This window comes from Sinohyriopsis cumingii, chromosome 19 (genome assembly GCF_028554795.1).
Source record: "Sinohyriopsis cumingii isolate HCF-2022 chromosome 19, ASM2855479v2, whole genome shotgun sequence".
NCBI classification, from domain to species: Eukaryota; Metazoa; Mollusca; class Bivalvia; order Unionida; family Unionidae; genus Sinohyriopsis; species Sinohyriopsis cumingii.
Window position 1 is genome coordinate 22209285 of NC_142979.1, and position 9245 is coordinate 22218529.

Consider the following 9245-nt stretch of genomic DNA (forward strand, 5'->3'; position numbering starts at 1 on the left):
ATGTTCCTGAAGCAGAGTCATTCACTCATATGCTACTATTAATTCTTACATTACTATATCTATATGATTGCAGTTTCCGGTGTAGAACACCGGTGAAGGATTAGTGACGTCCATTCAACAGTAACATTCATTCACAATAAGTTAGGACAAACATTTAATTGCAACACATTTACGTCTTGAAATGTTTAGCGGTTGAAAAAAAAAACTGTCCTGCGAACATGGTATTTTGCAGAGATTGATGTAGTCACGTGTATAATGTGTTTGGAGTCGATATAGACGTAAGCATAATGTTTTGTTTTTTGTTTTTTTTTAAATCAAGAACTATCTCATGATTTTGTTAACTTTCTCGTTTAATCGTGGAATCACGTCTTTACTTTTACCTGTACACGTTGTATCATCTTTGGAATATCTCATGTACAGTATTCGAACAGTGTGTATTGCCGTTACTTCAACGGTCTTTACCACATTTTAATGAATACTGATATGGTTTATATGTGCACTGTGAAACTAAATTATTTAAGGTGTATCATAAAGTGAGAAAAATGGCAATGACTATTTAGCTGTTTCATAGTTACATCGGTATTCTCAGTGTGCCGTTTTGGCTTTCATCCTCGTTTTCGTTTATGGCTGTGAGAAGAAAATACTTTCAGTATGCCTCGGGGGACCCCGAGTGGCCGAGTGGTCTAAAGCGCTCTCCGTCACGGATCACTGCCATCTCACCCTTGTCTGCGTGGGTTCGAGTCTCGGGCTCGGCCAATGTGGATATGTGAGAAAGCTTGCCGGTAGCCTCTCGTGGGCCGGTGGTTCTTTCCGGGGTTTTCCCGGGTACTTCCTCCACCATTAATACTGGCCGCCATGTAAAGCGTATCTTGTGCTGATGGAAAGGAAACTTCCCCATCAGGTTTAGAAATCTGCCCTAGACATCTGGCAAGCTTCGTGTCTGACGCACCTCTCAACGTCGGGTGCAGTTTTCCAATCGTAGACCCTTGCATGTGAATAATTATATATTTCCAAAGCTTTCTCAAATAAGCATTCTTTATTGAGACTCGCAGTCTGTTAAAAGATCAGCGTATGTTAAGACTGATCTCGTTAATTTCAAAATGGCACCATTAAACAGCAGCAATATCTTCCCTTATTGCTGGTCACTGAGCAGCAACGGTCTCCCCCCCATTATATATATACCATTATATATATATATATATATATATATATATATATATATATATATATATATATATATATATATATATATATATATATATATATGCAGATAGCAAACTACATCTGAGTGGTCGCATATGTGGAACCGTTTGTTAGTTTGTTATCAGTCCAACATGAGCAGCATGTTGACCTTGGACTATGGTATTTGGACTATGGTATTTGGACTATGGTATTTAGACTATGGTATTTGGACTATGGTATTTGGACTATGGTATTTCATCTTTTTTCTCTTCTTATACGTGTTTCATTAAGGTTTGATCTTTACTGCTTCGATGAGTTTATTTTAATAAAATTGACAAGCGCATTAATTAATAACTCAAATATTTATTTCGAAAATGAAAATAAAAGTTGTACATATACTCCAGAAGTCATGACAAATGTATAATCAACAATACCCAGGTTGACATCGTCTTAAGCGTTAGGTAGCTCAATTATTTTAATTAAATATAGGTATGACATAAATTTCAGTAAGACAAGCCTAACCATGATAATCAATACATCCAAGTTATCCAAAATTTGATTTAACTAATATACATGCACAAATATGCACTCAAGCACACGCACGTGCACACACACACACACACACACACACGAATGATATTTTCATCAGTAGAAGATATACGAACTCGAATGGGATGTAACAAATATAAAATAAAATTTACTTTTTTTCGCTTATAACCCTGTAATCAACTTTACTCATACGGTTTATAAATATGTCTCTTCCCAGACAACGGCTCAACTTCAGCATTCAGCAGCGGATATGAAAGAATTTATTTTTAAAAATATCAAATCTTGAATTGTCTTTCCTAACTGTATATATATTCCTAACTGTACATATACTCCATGTATATATATATATATATATATATATATATATATTGAAAAGGCCTGAAGACTTTAACCATAGAATTTATTATCAAAAAGGCTCTTATCTCAGCACGAAATAGTTTTACAGTTCTTTTTGTTCAATCGTATACCTGTTTTCATTTCAAATATCAACGATACCTTTTCTTTTGACAAGAGGTGCCTGAACATGGATGACGTATTTTGCAGTCATAATACGTGTTGTACATAAAAAAGAGTCCACAAACCGAGTCTTGTCGGTAGTTTTCGTGCTTGGTACTGGTGAGGGGTGAATGTAACGGTAAGTACCGATTGAATCAATACGTTTTCATATTAGCGATGGTAGATTAAAACTTAGCCTTGAAATATGTTTTTTGTTTTTACTTTTTAAAATTATTTATTCATATCTCCTTTTAATTATTAAAGAGTTCCTTATGTCGTAAAATATCTTAATAGAATTAATTAGATAAGCAGAAATAACGAAGCCTTATTTTATGTCGCAAAATTGTCTATTTCCTTTAGAATAGTTTTATAGACTGACAATATTTTATAGCAATTTATCAAATTTGCATTGTCAAACCGTTACCGAAAGGCCCTTTTTGTGGCTTTTATATTTCTTAATTTACTCCATTGAAATGTTTTGACAAATAATACACAATACAATATCTTTTGTTTAAAAGAACAAACACACCTGGGCGATTATAAAGTTGTTTCAAAAGAGATAGCTGAATTTAAAAGCATCAGAATTTAAAATCAGATAGAAACAATACTGAAAATGTTACAGTATTACAGCCCATATATTTGGGAGAAGGTTTTATTATCCGATTACAAAGTGAAATTTTAAATTCATCGATTACTGTAGTTTCATATCAGTCATGATTTGCTTCAACTAAGTTTTGAAATGTGTAAATTCTTAATTAGTGTGATTCTTATAGACTAACCTAGATTTCCTGAAATATATCGAGCTTTCATTATGTGGTCACCTTGTTGTTAAAGCGTTGTGTACACTTGAGCGTTCAGCAACCCCACAAGCACTTACAGATTCCACATTAAAGTACCTTTAATATAATACATATCTATAAACGCTTAAGGACGTTACCCAGCTTGACGACACGGTGCTATTATGGATTTGAAGCAATCAACTTATATCCTGACAGATACATATCCGTCTTAGGCGTTTGTGTTTAAGAATAGTTTCATTATTATTTGTTAAGTGATGGATTCTGACCGCGGTAAGGAGGTTGAGGTATCTGCCGTCGGCCTGTTAGATCAGCTGAGAGCGGATGTTAATAACGACAGCAATTTTGCTTCACTTTTCGATGTATATCTGCGTCAAGACGGCCCAACTAAACCTTCGTATGAACTCTCATAATGTTGGTTAGGGTCAAGTAAAAATCGCCCGTTAGAATCCCCCTGGTATACCACAACCAACTCGAAGTCAACTTGACCTAATCGCATAGGCACACGCCAGCAAGTTCACTGCACCACCAGGTGCAAAACCACTCTAGGATTGTTTTGGAAATTTTACACCAACATTGACTCAATGGAAACATGAACGATCTCGACTGTTATTCAAGAAGGACACACTTGTTCGAGTAACAGTTATTGGGCAAAGACGATGATTAGATGTAAAAGGTACAGACGTAATCGCTGTGTTTTTATATCAAAGGGGTGCAAAACCGCCTGAACGTACAATCGATGGAAATTTAAAAATTTCCGAGGCTGATATTTTCTATAATTTGTATGACAAGTATTACAGTTAAAAATGGTAATTGATAGAAGTGTGTGTGCGTCTCGTACCTGGACTTCATGAGTGTAAACAAGGGGCTGCCAGTCGAGCAATTGAAAGGCGCAGTAGTAGTATTAATAGATGAACATGATAGACCCTAAATGTTACCGACGTGAAAAATTATTCGAAGCGGGGCAACAGTTATGAGATGAAATGACTATGAGAACCACGAATATCATAAAATATAATCTCGCTTGTTTGGTGTTGCTGTTGCCGCATGAGCAGCTATTGGACTTGGTGTGTCTAGAGTCATAACAAGAGCAACCATCGTAGGTGCACCACTGGGAATTATTGTCGAGGCTATATCTAAAGTAACAGATGTCCCTGGCGGTGCTAGAAAACACCGATACGATTACATTACGGACAGGTGTCTATTCAAAGCTGCCTGCAATTTTACAAAGCAGTATCAGCACGATTAGTAACTTGTATTCGGTGGCTATCGAGGTTAAATAATTAGACGGCTGTGTTTGAGATAGTGCTATCGGAAATAGAAAATCATCGACAACTCCGAGCACAAAACAAACGTGTGGTTGCGTATTTACAGACAATAAAAGTCGAGTAGGATCGACCGTTTTGATAGAATCTGCCTCTGTCGCGGATGATGTAGCGTCACAGCAAATAGCCAGCGAAGCATCATCCATCAACTCGGCACTGCTGGTTGTCAAATAGGCTTATACAGGCTAAAGAACGTGTATACGCTTTGACTTCTTTCGTTCATTAATCATCCTTGGGTTGCGCATTTCAGTATTTTGCATGATTTTCAAATCATGGGAGATAGAGACAGCGGCCTTGTGTCAGAACTCAAATAGAAAATAACTTAAAACGTGCAATCTGACAGTGCTAGTTGGATCGCGGTGGCAAATCGTTTACGTTTTAGTAGGAATGATTTAGAAAAAACAGTTTCGTTACGTCAAATTAAAATTGATTTTCTGAGAAAAAGCAGTTAATAGAAAAATCTAATATTAGGTATTATCAACATGAGTCGATCAGGTAAAAAGCCAATCATTTGGCACTGACCATCATTGTTGGTCAGAATTCTTGTACTCGGCATCTGACAATAGGATATACTCAGATCCTCTCAAGCATACATTTCTTGCTTGTTGCATTTATTACTCCACTGTGGTACTTCAGCCTCCATTAGCATGAGATAAATAGTAAGATAATGTATTTAAATTTAGCAGTATGATATATTTTCATAAATGCAACATTGTTGTTTAAACCTGAAAAGGTCTCAAATACTACAGACACTGTCTTATGGTTGTAACGTCCAAAGACGCTTTCGAAATCAATTGAATTTTGTAATAGCTCCATGCTGTATGCGGAAACAGTACACAACATATATTTTCATATGTTGCAGAAAAAAGTGTATTACTGGGACCCTAATAATATATACTTTGATGAAATGTAGAAAGCAACAACAGCAGCAAAATATTACCAGCAGGAGCAGTGGTAGTAGTATTTATAAGTGGTTAGACATGTTGTTGGTGTTGTTTGATTGTAATTCTGTAATTCTTGAAGTGTAAGCATTTATTTAATGATCTGAAGTGATGTAAGAATATATAAAAGCTATGTTGTTTGACGAATGGTTTGCTAAATGATTTGTTTTAACATTCACAGTAAATTCAAGCAAAGAGATTTTTGTGTAATATATATATATATATATATATATATATATATATATATATATATATATATATATATATATGTGTGTGTGTGTGTGTGTGTGTGTGTATATATATATATATATATATATATATATATATATATATATATATATATATATATATATATATTGCAGAATAATAATATTCCAGTCGAGTTACAGCCATGACGAAATGGAGAAGGTCGCAAATATCAAGAAGCACAGCTTCCATTAAAGAGAGAGTCAAATTTATTCTGAGATACATTGATCAACAATGCGTTGTTTCGTTTATACTGCACGCTATTTCCGTGCTATGCATGATATTCTGCATTGTTCTTGTCAACTTCCTTGTCAGATTTGTATCATCTAGTGTACACTGTACGATTAACCCAATAGAACGCTATGGTTTTATTCCAACAGGTTTCCTATACATTCTAAATGTGATTCCTATCCTCACTGTTCCATTTGCTGTGATGAATATCCTTGGACTGGTGTTTTTTAGTTTGTGGCCACCGCCAACCAGGCTAAGGGTTCCAAAATCTAAAATCCCATTCCTTTGTTTTCGTGTAGTCACACGTGGACTGTGTCGTTATTTGGTCACTAAAAATGTACAGCGGAATATCGAGGCCTGTTACAAAGTGGGACTATCTAGTTTCCACTTCGAAGTTGTAACTGATAATCAAATTAACCTGCCAAAATCTGACTTGATCCGAGAGATTGTTGTGCCTCGAAATTACAGCACTCCAAAAGGTTCTTTGTTCAAGGCCAGAGCCTTACATTATTGTTTGGAGAAGGAGATTGACATTTTGTCTGATCAAGACTGGATTGTGCACTTAGATGAGGAAACTGTTCTTACAGAGGAATCTATAATTGGGCTTGCTAACTTTGCTGCCTTGGAGTCGGGATCTATCGGCCAAGGAGTTATTACGTATGCATACGAGGAGATAGTAAATTGGTGGACAACGTTAGCTGACAGTGTCAGAGTAGCCGTGGACCTAGGAATGATGAGATTCAGTTTCAAGGCCCTTCACTGTCCTGCCATTGGCTTCAAAGGTTCCTATATTCTAGTGAAACAGTCAGTTGAGAAGGAAATTGGATTCGACTTTGGACCCAAAGGAAGCATAGCTGAAGATATATTTTTTGCTTTTATGGCCTGGAAAAAAGGATATTCTTTTAATTTTGTGGAAGGTGAAATGTGGGAAATTAGCACCTTTACCATCGGAGACTATATTAAGCAGAGAAAAAGATGGTTTATTGGGCATATGTATGCATTGCTTAGCCCCGAAATTTCGCTCAAGTGCAAAATTCTTTTGATACCAACTGATCTAGGCTGGCTTCTTTTGTTAGCGAATATAATTAATATTCCATGTTCGTTCATATACCCAACGCCAATGCCTATTTTTCTTAACGTTATCTTTACGAGTATAGGTGGCCTTATATTATTTCTCTTTTTCTTCGGATCAATTAAATCATTCAGTATAAAAAGATACGGTTTAATTCGGAAAGTTTTGATCTGCACCGGGTCAATTGTTGTAATACCATTGGCAGCAATGCTTGATGGTGTTGCTTCGCTGTTTGGTTTCCTTACGAGAACCTCTGGTGAATTCCATATTGTCAGAAAAGAAAAATTACCGTATGATGTATCTTAAATGGTGAAAATATTCGTATATTGAATATAATATGATAGACGCCAGAAGTTCACACAAATGCAAGTGTATTAATGTCACTGTATGGCCTCAGAAGGAAAGATCAGGGTAGGATTCATAAGTAAATAGTGAGCTTACACTCTAGTTGTATCTCAGTAGTGCATTTACTAGGAAGAAAAATCATTCAGACTTTTTGTTTTACCTTTGCATATATGTTTCACTATTTGTGGAGACTGATGAGTGAGTCCATGCTTAAAACGTCGAGATATTTCATTACAACTAGTTCTCTTCTTACTTAGAGCTATTTGAATATGAAGATCGTACGAGTGGGAGTCGTTTTTGGAAAAAGGGATACGCAGTTATGTTTGGAGATTGCTCGAAAGCGACTACAACGCCCTTCTCAACAGTTTGAGATCAATGCAGATGCTACGGAACAACTGAAACAAGAAATTTTAAACTACGGTGATCATGTGATTGCGTGAAAAATTGAAGAATAGTTGGTTCTCGTTTCGCTGTGTCGATAAGTATTTAACATTTTAGTCTAAATCAAATCACAAATACAATATTGTACAAGACATCTTTGGTACTTTTTTATATGATATGGCGGTTAGATTCGGAACAATATATCAATGCCAAAAACTAAAATATATATTGTTGAAAATTCAATATATTGTCTCAGAATGAGCGTACAAGTCTTGCCTATATGTAGATCCATTTTTTTGGAATATGCAGACTTCCAGCTGAAATACAAAAGGGAACGTTTTTGTCTCCCTGCACTGCAATCTCCCAATTCAGGCATTATCTAAATAATCTGTGCATACCATATTACCTTTACTCTATGAACATATTCCAATAACATATCCAATATATTTTTGAAATGTTAAGATAACGGAATCTTCTCAATACTATTGAGACGCATCAAAATATCGATATGTTTCCATATGGGGCTGTCACGGAATTGTTGGTTAACCCGTCCGTCAATGTGAAAAACATACTCTGGTTTCAAGAAATTAACTCGGATTTTTATATTTTTGTAAAGCTGACACAGCTAAAGAAAGCAACACTGCTAGAATTATATTCCACCACATATTCTTTATCTCTTAACTAATACCGTAAAATTAGTGATCCATTTCAGCATTTTGCCTGTTTATGTCGTAGTATACAACAACTAAGGGATAACGTAGTGACACTTTTCTAATAATTATGGATTCTCTGCTTATGTAGAACTAATAAACAGTGATAAGGAACATTGCTTAGAAAGTTTTGACAAAAATAGCTACTCAGCTAGAGCTCAAGACACAGAGAGAGTTCAGATCTCTTGGTTTTAAATATGCATAGGTGTAAATATAATTAATCTTTCTGTACCTGTCCAATACAGTGAAGATTTCAGCAATGGAATGAAATCGTACTGAAGCGACTTTGGTGTAACCGGTCTTCAGAATTCAGATTTGAACCAAAACATTTCACATCTGCAGTCACAAGAAAAGAGTGGACTTATTGAACAGGAACACTTGTTTTAGATGTTCCGACACGAACAAATAAAATCTACCGTGATGTTGAAATTGTGGATTCCATATCTGTGAAACAGCATCGGTACACGATGAACTCATTCAAACAGGAATGATTGAAAAAATTCAGTATTTGCTCGAGAATGATTTCATAAAGCTATGTAAAAGTGACTGGAGTTCACCACATGCCGGGACAAGATGTTTCTTTCCGCATTTTGAACCGACTATATAAAAGTGAATAGTGTGCTAAAATCAGATTCATTCCCATAGCCCCGAATCGATAACTGCATTGACAAAATTAGAAATAAAAAATGTCACCAGATTTGACTTTTATAAAGGATTCTGGCAAATCTCACTCACGGAAAGGGCAAAGGAAATTTTGGCATTCGTAACTCCGAATGGACTAAACATATAATGTGATGCTATTTGGGATGAATAGTTCGCCTTGTACTTTTCAAAATATATGGCAATTATTCCACAATCAAGAAGTAATGTCTGGTTTTGATAATGGCTTTGCAATATTTAGTTCGCCTTGTACTTTTCAAAATATATGGCAATTATTCCACAATCAAGAAGTAATGTCTGGTTTTGATATT

At 35.6% G+C, this 9245-nt stretch overlaps 1 pseudogene; it reads left to right on the forward strand.

Moving 5' to 3' along the window:
* Window positions 1-5812: 5812 nt before the first annotated feature.
* On the forward strand, window positions 5813-7144 carry LOC149775266 (glycolipid beta-1,4-mannosyltransferase egh pseudogene; annotated as a pseudogene).
* The last annotated feature ends 2101 nt before the right edge of the window (window positions 7145-9245 follow it).